Source organism: Elaeis guineensis, chromosome 1 (genome assembly GCF_000442705.2).
Source record: "Elaeis guineensis isolate ETL-2024a chromosome 1, EG11, whole genome shotgun sequence".
Taxonomy (NCBI): domain Eukaryota; kingdom Viridiplantae; phylum Streptophyta; class Magnoliopsida; order Arecales; family Arecaceae; genus Elaeis; species Elaeis guineensis.
This window is the reverse complement of record NC_025993.2, coordinates 121,715,567-121,738,187: the sequence shown is the minus strand read 5'-3', so window position 1 is coordinate 121,738,187 and position 22,621 is coordinate 121,715,567. Positions and strand designations below refer to the sequence as shown.

General features: G+C 33.1%; 1 non-coding gene across 1 annotated transcript; it reads left to right on the top strand.

Moving 5' to 3' along the window:
- The first annotated feature begins 232 nt into the window (after window positions 1–232).
- On the top strand, window positions 233–338 carry LOC140855123 (small nucleolar RNA R71). Its single transcript, XR_012138153.1, has one exon. It is a non-coding gene; the product is annotated as a small nucleolar RNA R71 (small nucleolar RNA).
- Window positions 339–22,621: the final 22,283 nt, after the last annotated feature.

Here is a 22,621-nt window from a genome sequence, read left to right as displayed (position 1 = left end):
ATCTATGGCATTTCTACTTCATATATTCCACCTTTCTTTGGGTTTAACATGGGTTTATCTCTAATAGAGGCAGACATATGATGTAATAAATTTTCACTTAGAATTTCAAACAGTTGTCATGCCTTATCCTCACTTTTCAGCATGAATGTCCCACCGCATGATGCATCGACCATTTATCGATGTCTTTCTGATAGCCCATCATAAAAATATTGGATTAACTGCCACTTGGGTACAGCATGGTGGGGATATTTTTTAATAAGGTCCTTTAATCTCTCCCATGTTTCATGAAATATTTCTCCATCTAATTGGAAAAAACTAGTTATGGCTTTCCTTATTTGATTAGTTTTTCCTATGAAAAATATTTCTTGAGAAACTCTCCTTGCAGCTGGTCCCAGGATGATATAGTCATGGAATCCAAAGTATGTAGCCAGTATTTGGCTTTGTCCTTAAGTAAGAAAGGGAATAATTTTAACCTAAGAGCATCATCGGAGAAGTTGTGAATTTTGACAGTTGAGCATATCTCAAGAAATTCTTCAAGATGTTTATAAGGGTCCTCATTACTAAGTCCATAAAATGAAGGTAATATTTGGATTATACTGGACTTAATTTCATGTTGAGTGGCCTCCACAGGGGGCACTTGAATACAAAGAGAGTAGGTATATGTGGAAGGAGTAAAGTACTCCTTCAATTGCTTGGGTGGATCATTCTCTTGATTTCGGTCTATATTTTTATGTCTGTTGGCTCTAAAGGTTCTTTCTATTTCTGGATCAAAAGGTTGGATTTCTAGTCGTAACGATCTACGGCCAAGCATACACCTTACAATTATACTGTAGAGCAAATACAGAAATTTTTTTTTTTATAATATATATTTTTATAATAAAGTAAAAAAGAATGAAAAAAATCTAAAGAGAAGAACCTAAGAATCTTAAATCTATGAAAAGGGAGAAATTAGTTAATGTTTAGATGTTAATTGCAATCAACTTAAACAAGCATACTCTCTATCCTAAGGTTAACTTAGATCTAGACAGCTCCTAACTTCCAAGACCGCCTTTGAGCACTCCAAGCTCAAGACTGACTAACTGACTCGGTCAGGTAAGCGTAAGATGTGGGAGGTTCCCTGCTCGTTGCTATCCTTAGACACCAACTGAGTTGGCCAGATTAGTCAACGGAACCAATTGAAAACCACTTTCTTTAACCACTTGCCTTAGACACCGAGCAATTAACCAATCCGCACTCGGTTCAACTCTAGAGCTTTCTTATCCTATTGAGCTCGAAATTCCTAGGGCTGACGTCTAGTTGATTTTAGATTAAGATCTAGGTTATGCAAATGCAAGGGAGTGATTTGTGGGCCAAGGAAGGGTGATCAAATCCCCACCTTATCTTAGTTAATGGGTTGCGCCCTTAAAGTTAATTATGGAGATGAGATGCAAAGAAATAAGGTGTCTAATCAAGTTAGAAATTTTTATATTTGGGGTTACGCTATTTTAGTTAAGTGTTATGAAATATCAATGGCTTTTTTTTTAATTCAACCGTGCCAAGGTCCTCGACAACGGCGCCAAAATTTGATGCGTAGTCGTTGATAGCACCAAAAATAACTCTACTCACTACGTAGGTAGGATGAGTCGAGATCGTATCCTCAGGAACCTTGGGCTAAGTTGAGATTGCAAAATAAAAGAAAGAAGCATTGTTTTTGATTTAGAAAATAAATTATCTTAAAATTGATGTAATTAAGAAATAAAGAACTCAGGAGTTTTGAATTAATTTTGCACTAGCAGAGTTGTATCTCTTTTTTAATTAAATAGATACGATTAATCTTAAAAAAATACCTATCTTTCCTCGGCACGCCCCATATCCGTAGATCACGGCACGTCTCCGAAAATACTAGGTAAACAACTCTTCTTTCCTCGGCACGCTCCGTATCCATAGATCACGGTGCGTCTCCGGAAAGTAAAAGTTGTTTCTAATATTAATCTAACAGGAAAGCATAAATAAAAGCATATGAAGGAGAGAAAATAAAGAACTCATGACGATTTAAATAAAAAGCATAATCTTTATTGCATATAAAGAAATACAAGAAAGTTTAGAACAATAAACCATCTCTGTGTCATTACAAAATTTCTTCTCCACTCCCGAGACTGCTAGCCTAGCTGCTCATGAAGTAGTCCCTTTCTATTCCTCTATGCAAGGCTCTAGAAGAATTTCTGGGCTCCCCCTTCAATGGGAGTACAAAAGCCTTTTTATAGGTGTTAAGAGGGAGGAGTTTTACATGATTTTTCGATGTGGGACTAAAAAAATGCTAAAGACTAAAAGATGGATGGATGAAATGGAAAGATCACAAATAAATAAAGAAAATATAAATCTTTTCTCTCAAAATATTTCTAAATATTAATTTTCTTCCTTTAATAAGCATCTGTTCGTCCGCCATCAAAAACTCCTTGCGAACTCGTCTGCCGTGCGCACGCTCGCCACGTGCCCGCACCCGCACACCCGCACTCGCGTCTGCACCTGCACTCCCACGTTGCGTCAGCCCCGCGTCCGCACTCACCCGCATGCCCACACGCTCACGCGCGCGCCCAGGAACAGCGTGAACATTGCCTTTTTTATTCCAATTCCAAAAAGAAACTTTTGTTTCTTCGCAATGACATCTATATCCTTTTTGGATTTCTTGCATAGTATCTTCATTTTCTATAATACCGTATGCATCTTTCTTTTATTTTAATTTTATTTTAAGTCTAATTTTCTTCAAACTTGAGTCTTTTTGATCTATGAATCGGACTCTTTGTATCGGCGAGTACCTTTCCTGTAAAACATAAAAAGAAACATCAAATTCTTAATAAATAAAATAAATTAAATATAATTTTTTACTTTAAATGACTTAAATTTAGTGTTTATCATTAGCCCGAAAAAATAATCATTGTATAGTTGTGATTAGTGAGCCAAGATTAAAATCAAGTGGATTGATAGTGAGTCCGAAAAACTATCGATATGGGATTGTGGTTGGTGAGTCCAAAAAAATTAATTAGATTTGTTTGTGAGCCCAGAAAAATAAATACACTGTAGTCAAAGGATTATAGTAAAATTCTCAAGCAGAACTTGAGAAGTGGACATAGGAGCGGGTTGCTCCAAACTACTATAAATTTGTGTGTTTGTATTGTGCTCTATTGTGTTTAATTTACATGCTTTCAATACTTGCTTAGCTAAGTTTTTATTCTGTTGCTCTATATTGTTCTCACCGCACAATCACTTAAGTTAGAAGCATATATTTGTTTAAAATTTTTAATTTGATTAAAATTTTTAAAATATCTAATTAACCCTCCCTCTTGGGTAGTCGTACTTGGGCAACACTTGACAACACTCATTCACGCCACTCACTGCACTTCACTCTATGCTACACAAAGGTTGCTACTTTAACCTATTTATAGGCACAATAAGGTAGTTATATTGCTGTCAAATAGCTTCCAAAATCTTCTAAAATTAGAACAATAAATATCTACAATAGGTGCTAGAGAATTCTAGAAATGTCTTATCTTTTGAGCCTTAAGTCGGTGGGAGAATTCTCTAGAGAAGTGTTGACCTTTTCAATTCTCCCCCTCAGCACTTGCTCTCCATCTCATTCTAAGTTGTCCTCAAAATTTAGAGAAATTGGTGCCATTTAGTCCCTTTGTGAATATATCAGCTACTTGCTCATTGATCCTGATTTGTTCCATTAGTATTTCTCCTTATAATACTTTCTCTCTTAAAAAATGATATTGTACCTCCATATATTTGGTCCTTGCATGGAACACTAGATTCTCTACCAAACAAACCACAATTGATTATTGTGGTATAGTGAAACTGCACCTTTGATTGGTTGATATAGATCTCTCATTAATTGTACTAGCCACAAGCATTCTTATGTCATCATTGGTACTGCCCTGTACTCTGCTTCTGTAATTGATAATGATATAGTTTGTTGCCTCTTGCTACACCAAGATACTGCTCTTGATTCAAGAGTGAACATGTATCTAAAAGTTGATCTTCGTGTATCATGATCTCCAACATAGTTAGCATCATAATATCCAATCATCTCACATGTGTCTCCCTTCTTATAGAATATGCCATAGTCAATCGTGACTTCAATATATCTTAGAATTCTTCGAATGACTTCTAGATGTGGCTTCTTTGAATTTTGCATGTACTTGCTCACCACTCCAACTGCATATGAAATATCCGGCATTGTTAATGTTAAGTAAATCAGACTTCCCACCAATTGTCGGTACATAGTTGTATCATCTAGATTTTTTCCCTGATGCGCACATAACTTGGCATTCACCTCCATTAGTGTTGTTAATGGCTTGCAATCGAGCATGCGAAAACTTTGCAGTAGATCCTTAGTATACGTTTGTTGGCACAAGAGCAAGCCTTCTTTTGTGCGATCCACCTCGAGCCCAAGAAAAAGTTTAAGCTCTTTGAGCTCCTTTATCTGAAAACGGATTGATAGATTTTCTCTTGTTTGGCAGATCTCTTGCATGTTCTCCGATGATGATCAAATCATCTACATAAACTAGCACAATTGCTAGTTTTCTATCACATACCTTAACAAACAGGCTTGAGTCAAATGATGTGATGTAATATCCACTTTGGAGCAAAAACTCTATTATTTTATCATACCACACCTTTGGTGCTTGTTTTAGTCCATACAATGCCTTCCTCAACATGCAAACATACTCTGGATGGACTTTTACTCTCGAATCCTCTGACTTGCTCCATATATATGTCTCGATCAACCTCTCCATGTAGGAAAGCATTCTTTACATCCATATGCCATAGCTTCTAGGATTTGCATGCCGCTAATAGTAATAAGACACATATAGTGATGATCTTTGCAATTGTCCTAAATGTCTCATTATAATGCAATCCATATTATTGAGAGAAACCTCATGCAACCAAGCGAGCTTTATATCTTTCAATTGACCCATCAGGACAAATCTTGATTTTACAAAACCCATTTGCAAGAAATTGGCTTCACATCCTTTGGTCTTGACACCAACTCTCATGCTTGATTTTGTTCTAGCACCCAAATTTTCTCTTCCATTGCATTGTTCCATTCCTCCTTCTATGATGCTTCTTCGTAAGTTGTGGGCTTCTTTTTCTCAACTTCAAAGTATTTGCATACCTAGGATTTGATTTTCACTGCCTGGTCGATCTTCTAGGCTATGGTTGCGACGTATCTTGTTCTTCAGGTCCTTCTTCTTCTTCTCGCCGAGTCTCTTCTTGTTCTCTATGATGTACACCTATTTGCCAAGGACTTTGAGTTGTCTTCTCTATTTTCTTTTGCTCATCGAGGTGTTTTGCTTCTTCATTTTCCTTTTGCTCCCTTGTCTTCTCTTATACCTTGTCTTTGATTTCTTTGGAGTCAGGTAACATCACTTGTTGCGGTGACCACCAAGTGGAAGCTTTATTAAACACCACATTTCAAGATGTGTAACATCGACTTGTCATAGGGTTATAGCACCTCCATCCCTTTCTTTCACTATCGTACCCCATGAAGATACAAAGTATTGCTTTCTTGTCGAACTTGCTCTTTAGATGACTTGGAACGAAAAAATGTAGCATATGCAACCAAATATTCAAAAATGACTCTTGATAGGTTTAATTTTCCACAACTTCTCAAATGGTGAGACAAATCCCAGCTTGGCTTGTGGAAGCCTATTGATGTCATGAGCAGCAGTCTTCATGCATTTAGCCCAAAATCTGCCTGGCATATTCTTGGCTTGTAGCATGCTTCCATAAATCTCTGCTAAATGGTGATTTTTTCTTTCTGCCATACCATTTTGTTGGAGAGTGTTTAGACATATTATATGTCTATGTATCTTGCACTCCCTCAGATCATTATAGAATTCTTGAGATATGTACTCTCTCCCATTAATCATACGAAGGCATCGAACCTTTTTTCCAACTTCACTTTCAACCTTGTCCTTGAACTACTTGAACTTTAATAATGTCTCTGATTTTTTTTTCATGAAAATTAGCCACATGTACTTTAAGTAATCATTGATGAAAGTTATCATGTAGCGGTACCCTTTAATTGAAGGGTCCTTCATTCATCTGAACACATCTAAGTGGACCAACTCCAATGGCTCCTTAGCTTGAAACTTAGAACCTTCAAATGGTTTGATGTGCCTTGCCATATTGGCATCTTGCATAGAAAATATCTTCTCATACTTCAAATTGGAGAAGTCCCTTGAGTATTGATTTCTTCATTATCACCTTGAGTCTATGGTAGTTCACATGCCCAAGTTATGCGTGCCATAGATCAACTGTTTCATTATTTTGAGTCTTATCTATATAGGCTAACTTTGCAAACATTACATGGACTCCAGATATCGTCCTTCTAGCACCGATAAGCAATTATCTTTATCTTGTCATAAATCTTGATGCTTTTTGGGTTGAAAACCACGTAGCTCCCTGACTTTGTTATCTGTGACACTGAAAGTAGATTCTTCTTCATTTCAGGCACATGGTAAACATTCTGTAAACATATCTCATTATTGTCATGTAAGGTGAGATCACCATCTTCCCAATATGAGTGATTGGAAGCCTTGAGTTATTCGCAATCATGACCACTCGATTGCCTTTGTACTCTATCATGCTTTTCAACTTCTCTTTGTCACCAGTTATGTGATTAGAGCAACTTGAGTCAATAATCTAGTCCTTGCTATAGTCAATGGCTGGCTGATGTGTCATTGTGAGTGCTAAATCTGTCTCCAGGTGACTCATACTCTTCATCAAAGCTGAGTTCTTTACAATCAATATCTTTTTCAATTGCAAATGATACGCAAGCATCCCATTCTTCTTCACTATAATTATCTTCTTTACATTGTTGCCTTGAGATTGTAGCATTACTCTCTACCGTCCTCTTTTTGAAGCGATATTCTTATGCAAAATATTCCTTCTTTCCACAGTTGAAGCATACCCCATCTCATTTGTTATTTCTTCCTTGACGGGGTCCATCAGTGTGAGACTTCTATTTGCCCCTTTTGCGATTTGTTGTCAAATTTTTTATTCGATCTTGTGTAGGTTTGACAATTCGATCTTCCCTTTTTCTTGCTACTAAAGAGTGCTTCTTCTTCACTCTTTAGTGAGACCCCAACCATTTGTTTGGCTAGGGCTTCTTGGTCAGCCAATAAATTTTTTGATTCTAGAAGTGATGGTTGAGTTGGCCAACCTTGAATTGCAGCAATAAATCCCCTATACTCTTGTCTCAAACCATGGATAATAATTTTTTTCATATATTGATCAGAAATCTTACTATCAAGATCTAATTCAAAGATTTCTCAGCATAGGATTTTTACCTTGCTAAAATACTAATTGATTGTCATATCCCCTTATGAGATTGACAACAACTCATTCTTGAGAATTGCAGGTGTGTGTCATTTTTTTTTAAAAAATAATATTGCAAAGGTGTCCCAAGCCTCCTTCAGCGCCGCTGCATTCTTTATATTCTCCAACATTTCATTCTCAATTATGGTCATGATGGCGAACATGGCCTTCCCTACTTTAACCTTCCATCTATACAATGCAATGACATCAGTTGCAGGAAGTGGTGTGGTATCACTACCATCCACTACTTTCCACAAATTTTGGCTTTGGAGATATGACTCCATGCACGTTTGCCACATATTATAATTCTAGATGTTAAGCTTCTTAATTCCACTAATCGCTTGGACCTCTGCTATTGTGATTTGATGAAATTTCTACAACCACACTACCTTGGTCTCAGACCAATAGCTTCATAGTCCTAGACTATATCTTGTGTAGAAAAGCTCAACAGAAACAATGCTCTTTGATCATGCCTTGAGATAGTCCCAGACTGTCCCACTTTGATAGCAATCTCTATCAAACCTACACTGATGTTGGTCCCTTGGATTGAACTAGCTTTGATACCAAATTGTAGAGAAAAATAGAGAGCATCACATGTGACAAGAAAAATTTTTATTATTAAAAGTATTTGTACAAGATATCTCACTCACATACTAACTTAGTGTATACATTCACTCATAAGACACTCTCTTAAGACTAGCTTGGATACCTTCGTGTGACACTCTTACTTCACAGCACTCATTTAATGCTACTCACTTTGCACTTTATGCCATGCTACATAAACGCTAGTACTTCAGCCTATTTATAGTCACAATGAGATGGTTATATTACCGCCAAATAACTTCTAAAATTTTTTAGAATTAGGATAATAAATATCTGCAATAGGTGCTAGAAAATTCTAGCAATGTCTTGTCTTTCAAGCCTTAAGTCGGTAGGAGAATTTTATAGAGAAGTACTGACCTTCCCAAAAGGTAGAAGGAGCCACCATGGAGGGAAGAGCTTATGGGTGGGCTTGGAGGAGAAGAAGTAAATGAGAAGGAGAGAAAGAGGAAGGATGGGTTGCCAGTAAGACATAGGTGGAGGTGGAGGAAGCCGTTATAGAGGGGGAGGGCTCATGGGAGGCTTAGAGGAGGAGCACGATAAAGAGGAGAAAGAGGTGAGGAGGAAGGAATGAGAGGAGAGAGGAGAGGTTGTTAGCAAGAAGGGGTGAAAATGGAGAAAGCTATCCACCATGTAGGGGGAGGACTCTTGGACGGACTTAGAGGGGAGGAACGAGGAGGAGAAATGGATAAGAAAAAAGGACAGGAATGAGAAGAAGGGGTCATCGACGAAAAATGGTGTTGATCCTATGATTGATTTTGATGATTTCAAAATATTGAGTATAGATGATACTAATCATGTATTTCAAGGATGAATGTATGATTTTTTAGGTGCTTACAATGAAGAAATCATCCATGGAAGAAATTCACCAAAGATGTCAGGTCAAAGTACTTAAAAGAATAAGTTCTCACAAGTTTAGATGATTCATTATGAAAAAAATAAAATTGAAAGAAGGTAATATCATTTGAGATGCATTTGGGATAAGAAAGATCAAGTTTGGAAGTGATTCAATTGAGAAAACCCAAGTTCAAACCTTTGAGTCGACTCATGTGGTAAAGAAGTCGACTCTGATATATTTTGGTACAGGCACATAGCTATGGTACGCAGACGAGTCGACTCATTTCTGAGACGAGCCGACTCCATTTATAGAATTGAAAGTAATTTCTACAAGCCTGAGGTTGAGCCGACTTGAAATGAAATCGAGTCGACTCGTAACATGGGACAGCACTAATGGCTAGTTTTCTGCATACCTTCAAACGGATATTTTTTCATCCTAATGGCTAGTCCAAGCCTTTCAATAGCTAAAACTCATTCTCCAATCAATATGAAGGTTACAAAAAGCTAGAGAATCAATTGAGAAGAAAGATTAAGAGGATTAAAGAGAAAAATTTCAGTTGAAGGAAATTAAATACCATTAAAAAGAGAAGAAAAGAGAGAAATTAGTGCATAGTTTTCAGAGCTTTCAAAGAAGAATCTTCTCCAACTTCTTCAACATCCTCTCAAACATCATTCAAGAGAAGTTGAAGCATCTGAAAAGCAAATTCTCAACCACTTCTCAGTGCTTAAAAGAGTTTATTGTCTATTTTTCTTTTTATGCTGAAATTCATATATTGTATTTTGTTTTCTTTACAATTTTTTTAGAAGACAGAAACTTAGGAATTAGGCCCATCCAAATCTAAAATTAGATATTGTAGGTTTTGATTGGTGAGCCTGAAAAATTAATTGGATTGATTATGAGTTTGAAAAATAATTGATGTAAGATTTTGATTGGTAATCCCAAAAAATCAACTAGATTTATTTATGAGCCCAAAAAATAAAGACACTATGATCAGACTGATTATAGTAAAATTTTCAAGGAGAGCTTGAGGAGTGAATGTAGATATGAGGTTGCATCAAACCACTATAAATTATTGTATTGGTGTTATGCTCTCTTAATTTGTATGCCTTGTATCATTTTTATTCTTGCATAGTTTTACTTATTCCACTGCTATATATTATTTATTCTTCACAAATACTCAAATAAGTTTAATTTGAAGCACATACTTATTAAGATTGTTAATTTAGTTAAAATTTTTAAATAATCTAATTCACCCTCCTTCTTGGATTGCTACCTTTCTAGGCAACCAATGGGCAGAGATGAAGGAAGCCGCCTTCGAGGGAAAGGTTTCATGGGCGAGCTTGGAGGAGGATGATAATAAGGAGAAGAAGGGTGTGAGGAGAAAGGGGAGGAGGGAGAAGGAGGGACATTGGCAATAAAGAAGGAGGGGAGCAATCGGAGAGGAGAGATGAGGAAAGAGTTGGGGATAAGGATAATAAAATGATGGTATCATGTGATAGTCACATGATATTATTTCATTAACGAAGATAATCGATCAGATTATTTTAAAACATCTCAAAAAATTGAAGGATTTGTTTGATACTTTTTAAAATCAAGAAGGTATAAATAAAATTAGACTAAAGTTAAGAGAATATTTTTATAATTTATCATATATTTTTTTAAAAAAATAATAATTATTATGATAGTTTTAAACTACTGCCTTTGATGAGTTTCTTTTCAAATTTCTATTGCATCAGGTGGCACCCCATCCTCGATTTATTGTTACAAAATAAATCAATAGATTTATTACCATTTCTAAGAGAAAAAAGAGAATAATCATTATAACTTTTTATTCATAATAAATTTCATACCATTTAAATCTCGACTCAAGCAAATAATTTTTTACCAATCCTATAAGCTACACTCCGCTTCACCCTATTCTACTTTTTCTTGATAGAGACTTTCTGACCAAGATTGAAGGATATAAAAAGAACAAATTAAAAAGATTAGTTTACAAAAAAGCAAAATAGATCCAATATCATTTGATAATTTATTACTTTAAGGTCATCTTATTTTCAATATTTTATTAATATTTTTAGTTATCTTCAATCACATCATGGGGTTTGATTTTTAGTCTCCTCATAAGTATCACCACCCTCTAAGTATGTCTTACATTGGTCATACTTCCACCGCACATAAGTAGAATTAAATTAGCATAGCACTTCTTTCTTGCATTCATTAGAAATATTAGACTTTTGTTGATATAAAACATACATATAAATAATTAGTTTGCAAAACACAAAATAGTAGCTAATTAATTGGGTAAATCTACTATCAAATTATTTTGAATTTAATAATTTATAACATAAAAAGAACTAAATATATGATCAAATCATATCCTGATCTCATTTCATATTCCATCCTTATAAATTTGAGGTATTTACTTCTAAGCACGATATTTCAAAGGTGCAGGGGATGTACATGCACGGGATCCATAAATAACTCTTGTATTGATGATAAAGAACAGATAGTTATTGCCTATAGCTTTTCTAAGAGTTGGAAAAATTATTATATCTATTTTTTTTTTTAATCTCTTTGTAAGAGAAAGATTACGAGTGCAACCATGCATATCTCTTTTTTAGATGAGGAAGAAATAACTGCAATAAAAGCAAAATTAAATGTGAAATAAAATTTTTTAGTATATAAAAGTATTAATTTTATTATTGGCAACTTTTGTGTCATAAAATGAAAAATAGTCACAAAAAAGTAATATTTTGTGGCAATATCTCATTTCATCATTAAAGCTTTTGACCAAAATAATTTATTGTAATCACTTTTAATTTTTGTCACCAAATATCGGGATTTTAGTGATTAGACACTATAAGAAAAGAAAATTTTTGTGATAAATTTTTTTTACGACAGGAAAAATTTTCATCACAAATAACACTATTTACGATGTTTCAAAATTTTCATCGCTAATAAAAAATATTTATGATGATATTATATTTTCATTAAAAATAAATAATATTAATAATAAAAAAAATTATCATAACTATAATTTATTTGTGATGATTATTTTTATTGTAAATAATAAAATATTATTTTAATTTTAAATTTTTAAATATTATCGATGAAAAATTTTTCATCATAAATAATACAAGTGTTTGCGATGAAAAGTGATTTTTCATCATAAATATTTGTTATTTACGACTAAAAATTATCATCACTAATATTTAAAAAAAATAAAAAATTCTAAAATTTCAAATATTAAAGATTATTTGTGACATAATTTTTTATCATAAATAATTATCTTATTTATAATAAAATTAATATTTATATCACAAATAAAAATTATTAACGATAAAAATTTCATTGATAATATTTTAAAAAAAATTAATTAAAGATTATTTATGATGCAAAAATTATGTCATAGATAATAAAATATTTATGATAAAAAATATATTTTTCATCATAAAATACTCATCATTTACGATGAATATTTTTCATCGCTAATATATGAAAAAATAAAAAAAATTAAAAATTCAAAAACTCCACTATTAGTGATAAAATATTTTTCATCATAAATAATTCACATATTTATGATGAATAAATTTATTACATCACCGATACCAAAATTTTTATGATAAAAATATTTCATCACTAATAATTAAAAAAAATTAAAAAAATTGAAAATTTAAAAAATATAGATTATTTGTGATGAAAATAATATATCGTAAATAATTTCATATTTATGATAAAATTTTTATTTTTCATCATAAAATTTTTGATTATTTACGATGAATATTTTTTATCACTAATATGTAAAAAAATAAAAAAAATTAATTTTTAAAAACTAGACTATTGGTGATGAAAATATTTTCATCATAAATAAGTAGCTTATTTATGATGGAACGCAAGTTTTCCATCACTAATAAACCTATTTTTATGATAAAACTTTTGCGTCGCTAATATTTAAAAAGTTTTAAAAATTTAAAAATAAAAGATTAGTTACGACGAAAAGGTTACATCGTAAATAATTCCATATTTACAATAAATTTTTTTTTTCATCACAAAATTCTTGATTATTTACGATGAATATTTTTTATCACTAATATGTAAAAAAATAAAAAAAATTAATTTTTAAAAATTAGACTATTAGCAATAAAAATATTTTCATCATAAATAAGTAGCTTATTTACGACGGAACGTAGGTTTTCCATTGCTAATAAACCTACTTTTATGATGAAACTTTTGCATAGCTAATATTTAAAAAGTTTTAAAAATTTAAAAATAAAAGATTAGTTGCGATGAAAAGGTTACATCGTAAATAATCCCATATTTGCAACAGAATTTCAATTATCTATCGTAAAATCTTTGATGATTTACAATGAATATTTTTTATCGCTAATATGTAAAAAATAAAAAATTTTAAAAATTCAAAAACTCGACTATTAGCATTTGATCGTTAATATTTAAAAATAAAACTATTTAATCACTAATATTTAAAAAATTTTAAAAATTTAAAAATAATAGATTATTTATGATAAAAATATTACATCGTAAATAATATGTATTTACGATGAAAATAACATATTAGATAAGCAAATTGAAATAAAGTCACCTGATATGCATCCTAGACAACGTGATCCAGTTTAAATAATTTTTCATTGGAAGATTTGGATCCCAATTCTAAACCCATTCTCATATAAATATCCAACAGTACTGTTCATTCAATTCTAAATAAAACCAAACATATATCTCTAAATTCTTTTTTTACGTTTATGTTGGTTGCCCATCTTATATTATAACTTCACAATCATGGTCTAAAATATAAGTGGATTCTGACATGATAAAATGACGTATGAATCATTGAGGTACCTATGGTGGGATCTTTAGAGGCAAGAACCATACATGAATACTTGAGGTACCTATCGTGAAACCTTTAGAGGTCAGTAAGGATTACAAAGTGTTTATCCTTTCAAAGCAATATATACATGTTTAGATCCGATTAAATCAAAACTAGACAACAGAAATCCTATATCAATGATCCAAATCATTGGATGTAATCTACTATTTCAAAATTACTTGTATACAAAAATATTATATGATTTGAAGATTCTTAACCTATGCATCAAATGATCAAAAAAATATATCTAATTTAATTTTATTTGGACTATTCAATTTTTGACTCGTACATACATAAGGATTAGAAATCATATGATTTTTTGTGTGCAAGCAGCTTTGAGATATTAGATCACATTCAACGGTTTGAATCCTTGATTTAGAACTTTTATTATAGAATTTTGATATGATCATATCTGAGTCCAAATACTGTCGATCTGATCCTAACTTGGCCATATATATATATATATATATATATATATATATATATATATATATATATATATATATATATATATATATATATATATATATATATATATATATATATATATATATATATATATATATATATATATATATATATATATATATATATATATATATAAACTTTCTATGGAAGACCCACCAACCAAGGAGTTAAGTTGCATTACATGACTCATGTTTATTTTTTGATTCTAACTTGGCTATATATATATATATATATATAAACTTTCTATGGAAGACTCACCAACCAAGGAGTTAAATTGCATCACATGGCTCATGTTTATTTTCGTCGTAATTTTTTTAAAAAAATAGAGAATTTTTCAATAATTATTAGCAATGAAAATATTTTTTCATCACTAATAACATAATTAACGATGCAAAACTTTTTATCGCAAATAATTTTTTTTTGATGAAAAAATTTTTTTAGCAGAAAATATTTTTTTTTGGCCGAAACTTTTAGCAACGAAAATTTTTTCCATCATTAATAATATTATTAGTGATAAAATTTTTTATTTCATCATAAATAATATTTTTTATGTAATTATTAGCGATAAAAATTTTTGTCACTAATAGGTTGCGTCCCGTCAAGTCCCATCTTGAAAGCCATTTTCTTCCCCTCCCCCCCGCCAGTTTTGCGCGAAACTGGTCGCCCCCTCCCCCTCTCTGCTCTCCCCCTATTCCTGCCATGTCCGTCGTCCGGCCATTGCCGCATCCACTGCCATCATCATTTGCCATCGCCATCCATCGCCATCACCATCCATCGTCGTCTGCCGGTAAGGTAAGGTTTTTTTTTTTGGTGTTTTCTCGAGCCACCGGTGGGCCGTCGGGGATGGGGCCGGGTCGAGTCGGGCCGGCGATGTCTGCGTCCATCGCCAGTAATTTTTTTTTTTGGTGTTTTCTCGGGCCACCGGGGGGCTGGCGGGGATGGGGTCGGGCTGGGCCGGTGGGGATGGGGTCGGGTTGGGCCGAGCCGGCGACGCCTGCATCCGCCATTGTTAAGTTTTTTTTTTTTTTGGTGTTTTCTCGAGCCACCGGGGGGCCGGTGGGGATGGGGCCGAGCCGACGGGGATGAGGCTGGGGCCTATGGGGATGGAGTCGAGCTGGGTCGGCAGGGATAAGGCCAGGGCCAGTGGGGATGGGATCAGGTCGGGCGGGCCAACGGTGCCTACATCCACCGTCGGTAAGTTTTTTTTTTTTTTGATGTTTTTCTCAGGCAATCGGGGGGCCGACGGGGATGGGGCCGGGCCGAGCCTAGCCGATGGGGATACGATCAGGCCAGGCCAACAAGGATGAGGCTGGGGCCGGTGGGGATGGGGTCGGTGGGGATGGGGCCGACGGGGATGGGGTCGGGTCGGCAGGGATGGGGCCGAGGCCGGCGGGGATGGGGCCGGGGAGGGGGCGACCGGAGGAGATGGGGCCAGAAAAATTATTTAATTAATTATATTTATTACATATTATTTTTTAGTATTACTGCTAAAATTATTTAATTATTTGATTAATTATTTTTTTCACTAACATAATGTACATTGCTGTTACTTATTATAATTTAATTATTTTATATACTATTTTGTATGCTGCTGAAATTATAATTAAATATAAAAAATATTTTTATTTTAAAAAAAAATTTATAAAAATTTTTGATGAAAAAATTTCAATACAGAGTTATTTTTTTTTGATAAATTAAAAATATTCTTCGAATGCATGTTCAAAGATGGTAGTTAAATTGTATTAAGCCATAGATTTCTATTTAAGAGTCGATCTTCATCGAGATCGACTCTTGGATGTCCCGTATTCAGATTTTTTGAAAAAATAATAATATTATTATTGTTAATAGTTGATATTTTATTTCATTATGTGGTATTCAGTAGTTATCTGTCTATTGTTCTCCGAGTATATGGTGGAAGGATGTGTAGGTATCATATTCACATCGTATACTTGGAGAACTATGGGAAGATGCTATCGAAATTTCTACAAAAATGAGATGAAATATCCATTAATAACAATAATAAGATTATTACTTTTCTTAAAGGGATAGGACCACACCTGTTAGTAATGATTTGAGATGGATAGGATCATATATTTTTACTTTATTAAATTGATGGAAGGATATCTTTTATGCTACTGTTCAGTCTGTATTTTTTAATATATATTATTTTGTATAAAGTGATCCGTGTCTAGATCCGGATCAAAATTTTAGCCAAAATTCGGATCGTGATCCAATCCAAAATTCGGATCGGGATCCAGAATACCACTGAACCTTTTTTTGATTACTAATGATTTTGTGTTTGTTGTTAGATGGATATCAACAAAATTGGATGAATACTAGAGGTATTTTTTTGCCTGAATATCGAAAAAGAGTTCGAGATTTTATTGAGTTTGCACGGCATAAGACTGACAGTACTAGTCGGATAAAGTGTCCATGCAAGAGATGTGTCAATTTGATATATGATCACATAACACTTGTTGAAGAGCATCTGCTACATTATGGTATGGATAATAAGTATAATTGTTGGATATAGCATGGGGAGGGTGATCCGAATAAAGTGGTGCGCGATGATGATGATACTGAGATGATAGTGATGCTGCTGGACCTGTCAAACATGGTGGTATAGAAGAATTGTTAGATGATTTATATCAGGATGCTTATTCAAATATACGCATGAGTACTACTGCATCTGAAAGTAATTCTGATCATGAACATAATATCTGGCTTGAGGTAGAAGGGACTTCTGAATAATTTGTAAAGCTTGTAAGGGATGCACGAGAGCCACTCTATCCAAATTGTATAAAGTTTTTCAAGTTAGAATTTTTGATAAAATTACTTAATATTAAAATTGTGAACCGATGGAGTCAGAAGTCTTTTGATCAAACTTTGATATTGATTAAAGCAGCTTTTTTCGATGGAGATAGACTTTCAAAATCATATTCTGAAATAAAAATATACATACAGAAATTGAGACTTGACTATATTCCTATACATGCATGCAAAAATGACTGTATATTATTTTATAAAGATAATGAACAAGCAATTGAATGTCCGAAATACGGTGAGCCTAGATACAAAATCGATAATAGAAAAGTAAAGAAGATATTTTAAAAGATTTTAAGATATTTTTCATTGATTCCAAGACTTCAAAGGTTGTATATGTCCACAAAAACAGCTGAAGAAATGAGATGGCATTATGAGCAATGAGTTCCAAAGGAGAACATACTTAACCATCTGACCGACTCTTTAATATGGAAAGACTTCGATGCAAAGCATCCGTACTTTGCGAGTGATCTACGCAATATCCGGCTTAGTCTAGTGACAGATGAATTTAATTCCTTTGGCAATCTGAGTACCTCTTACAATATATGGCCTGTGATGCTAGTTGCATATAATGTGTCACTTTGAAAGTGCATGAAAGAATTATTTATTTTTATGTCACTATTGATTCTGAGTCTGAAAGCACCAGATAATGAAATTGATGTATATCTACGACCTTTAATCGATAATCTGAAGGAGCTATGGAAAAATGGGATATAGACATATGATTCTGTGAGTCGAAGTAATTTTAAGTTGCATGCTTCGATTCTATGGACCATAAATAATTTTTCTGCATATAAAAATTTATCTGGATGGAGCACCAAAGGATATCTTGCATGTCCAATATGTAATAGGGATGTATCCTCCTTACATTTAAAGCACGGATGAAAAATATGTTTCATGGGTCATCGATGGTTTCTCCCTACTAATCATTCTTGGAGGACCTGTTATAACCAATATTTTGATGGTAAGTCCGACTGGCATCCCCCACTTAAGGAGTTAAATGGAGCAGAAATTTTAGAATAATTTGAAATCATTGAAAACGTCCAATTTGGAAAAACATCGGGTACTCGCAAGTGAAAGCGTACTAAAGCTGAGTTGAATTGGATGAAGTGAAGCATTTTTTCGAACTACCGTATTGGAAGCAGTTACTACTTCGTTATAATTTAGATGTAATGCATATTGAAAAGAATATTTGTGATAATATCATCCATACTATATTGAACATCTCAGAAAAAATAAAAGATGGTACAAAAGCTCGCCTTGATTTACAGAAAATAGAAATCCAGTTGGAGTTGCATTTAGTTCATCAAGGTGAGAGATTTTTTATGCCACCTGCATGTTATTTGCTGTTTGATAAGGAAAAGAAAAATTTATGTGGATGGTTCAAAACCGTAAAGTTTTCTGATGCATATGCTTCAAATGTATCGCAGTGTTTTGGGAACAATGACAGCAATATCTCTGGTATGAAAAGTCATGACTCTCATGTGATGATGCAATATTTACTTCCTGTGGTCATGCGTGACTATTTAGGTGATGATGTTCAAATTGTATTGATTAAGCTGGGAGTATTTTTTCGAGAACTGTGTTGTCAAAAATTAAAAATTAACTTACTTGAGAGATCAGAAAAAGATATCGTACTCATTCTTTATAAGTTAGAAAAAAAATTTTCACCATCATTTTTTGATATTATGGTGCATTTGGCTGTTCATCTTCCAAAGAAAGCTCTTTTGGCCGGACCGGTACATTATCGATGGATGTATCCTATTGAAAAGTAAAAAAATTATATGTATTTTATCATATCAATTATAAGATATAAATATATTTCTAAAATTTTAATTTATTTTTATTTGTAGATTCTTGTATATCTTAAAAAAGTATGTGAGCAATAAAGCAAGGCCTAAAGGGTCTATAGCGGAAGCATATATAGCTACAAAGTGTGTCATATTCTGCTCGATGTATCTTGATGATATCGATATAGGATTCAATCATACAGATCATAACGCAGACCGTGAATGGGGTGACAATGAACCAACTTGTCTATATTTAAACAAACAGTTCGACCTATTGGTGCAAGGAGATATAAATTTATGGACGTGAACGAACTATCCAATACATATTTTTACATTCTAAATAATTATGAAAAAATTGAAGATTTTATTGAGTAAGTACCATCTTAGCATACTGTTTATTATTTTAAGTAATTTTTTTATGTCGATGTAAAATTAAAAATCATAACTTATTGTAGTGAGCATAAGAGTATACTATGTAGAGAGAATAATATGGATGCCGATGATCGACATAGGAGAGAATTTGCAAAATGATTTAATGATCTTGTAAGTTGCATTTGTGATACATTATTTATTTAATTATAAATAATATTATTTGATCCAACATAATTTTTTATATTATGGTGTAAATGAAACATAAGTATTTCAATAAAGAAGTGGGTGCGATCGATGAGCTGTATGATTTAGCATGTAGTCCCGATCGAAGGATTAATCACTACGCATCCTATATCATTGGAGGAATGAGATTTTACACAAGGGAGCTTGAGATGCAACGACGAACCGCTACAACAGGATATGAAGGAGAAGAAGAGATTGATTATTATGGTATACTGGTAGATATCATAAAACTGAAGTATGGATCCAGTAATTCTGTATTCTTGTTTCAGTATGAATGGTGGGATATTAGTAATAAAAAAATTAATATTTATATCGATTCACACTTTATCAGTGTAAATTTTGCATGAACATGATACCAAAATGAGCCGTATATATTAGCAACTCAAGCGAAACAAGTAAAATATTTGAAGGATCTAAAGTATCGAGATAATTGGTATATTGTATAAAAAATAATATCTAGAGGTGTATATGACATACCAACCCGATTAGAGATGGATGAAAATTTGGATTTACATGAAGAGGAAGCTTTTCAGCAAGAAGAACAAACATTAGCCGAGCTTTTAGTTGATGAAAAACTTGTAACGGCACCTTTGAATAGGGCTGATCTGTCGTCCAACGAAGTTGAAGCTAATTTTGTATTTAATCTTGATGAGTCGGAGGGCGACGATCAGTTCATAAATGATGATGAGATAGAAGACGACACATATATCGATTATTGTAATTCGGAGGAGGATCTACACATTGAGAAAGATACGAATATTGATGAATAAATCTATATTCTTCGTTCAATCTTCTCTTGCAATAATGGTATGCGATATAATTATATTCATTAGAATATTATTTATTTATTATTATTATTATTTAATATTATATTTATTTATATATCAATTATTACAGATATGGCACCAGGAGACAGATGACAATGTTCGTATTCATAGTCTAGCCCAGAGGTTGAGGCACCTTCATCGATCTCCGTTGCTGCACCGACTCCATTGTCAGAGGGTCCTGCACCAGCAAGTCCCAGTGAGGTGGGTCCCAGTGAGATGGATCCCAGTGGTATTATTATACTTTTTATATAATAAAATTTGATTCTTTTATTTAGATAGCTATCATACTAATGATTTATTTATTATTGTTTCAGATCAGTCTTCATTTGTAGTGAGGCAAGAGTGAGGTCCATCGAGGAACCTCGCTCTAGAACGTTGGAGATGCGAGCATCCAGGACAGCAACTCCAGATCGAGATACTAGCCGGCTACACCAGACCCATTAGGGGATAGTGCGAGCCGTGACAGACTAAGTTGGACATCATATGCCGCAGCTATACCCCCATGATGCTCTTCGATTGACGTCACGTTCTACCAACTCAGAGAGAGATTTTGTACACCCACTTACAGGTAAAATAAATTATATTATGAATATTTAATTTGCATAGTATTCTTTTAATATTTGTTATTGACAGGGTGTATTCGATATTATTGATTTTGAGGAGGATCGTGTGAGGTGAGTCGTGAACACTCATTTATCATTACATTTCAGGAATTATCGCCATCACATGCATCAGCATTGGTACCATGTGGTGCAGGATTATGGGGAGGAGGCAGTGTGGCAGCAGCCCTATGACAACATCACCATAGATGACTGGACTATCATATATCGGCATTACGAGGATCTGGCATATCGGGTTATACATCCAAACTTCTTCTTTTTTAGAGTTTAATGATTGAATTATTTATTTTTAAATTAAATTTGTTATCTACTAATTTGATTGGTAACTGTACATAGAAAATGTGCCCAGAATGCCATGAATCGGACGAGACAAATCGTACTGCATTGTGGGGGTTCGACATCGTTCGTTCATCACATTGAGCACATGATAGATAATTTTAAATTTTTAATTAGTATATAATTTTATAGTTATTTAAAATTTTTTAATTAATTCTCAAATTACAGATAGATGCTGAGAGTGGCGAGCTTCCTGGTAGGATCGATATCTACCAGCAGACCCACCAGCAATAGTCAGAAGAGTGGACGATAGGAAGACAGGAGCTCTTTGTAAGTTTTTTCAATTATTTTTTCATTCGCAGTCTAATTTTTATTACAAAATTAAAATAGCTATAACTTTAATTTTCAGGACCGTATGATAGACATGAGGTCCTAGCCTACCCATGAGGGCTCGATCGCATCCACAGATGATGAAATCTGTGATCAGATGCTTGGTACGAGATCCTGTTATATTAGAAATCTAGGATATGGGATCACTGCTCCCTCATCGTCACGCTCATCTAGGACTGACATCCATTCTACATATGAGGCTCGGCTGACAGAGGTGCAGAGGTAGGCTGCCGTGGATCAACAGTAGGCTGAGCAGCGAGTTCAAGAGTTGGCTGCACGTATTGATGAGTATCAGCAGCTTCAGATCTAGATGATGGAGCGGATGGCGCAGATGGAGCAGACGATACAGCTGATGAGGCAGCAGTAGGTCGGTCCGAGCTCTTTCAAGCGCTCTCCTTCCCCAGCTCGTTCTCCAGATGCCGATACTTGACAACTTCTTCACGTATTTTTTTATTTTTATTTGAAACCTCTTATAATTTTAATTTAAAATAATAAAATAATAAAATTTATTTATCTATTTATTATGTAAATTTTTTATTTTATTTTTTTTAATTTATAAAAAATATTATAGATATAAATTAAAAAAAATATATTCATAATTTTTTTAAAAAAAATATGATTAAATTATTAGCGATGAAATTATTTTCGATGAAATATTCATCGCCAAAAATATTTTAGTATGATAATTTAATTTTTTTAATAAATATAAAATTATTAAAATTTTATATATAAGTAATAGTGATGAACAATTATTCATCGTAAATAATTATTAGTGATAGAAATTTTCATCGGAAATCACCTTATTTACAACATAAAATTTTCATCACTAATATTATTTAATTTTATTTTTTAAAATTTTTTTTATTAAATTAATAGCGACGAAAAATTTTCGTTGCAAAAAATATTTTTTGCGAAGAAAATTTTTTATCGCTAAAAATTTTTAAAAATTTTATTTTAAAAAATATTTTAATTAAACTAATAGCGATGAAAAATTTTTCGTCGCTATTAATATTTTATTTTTTAGCGACGTTATAATTCATTGCAAATATTTTTTTTTTATGATTAAAATTTTTCGATGAAAATATTTTAACGACGAAAATTATTCATCGTAAATATCATTTATTAGC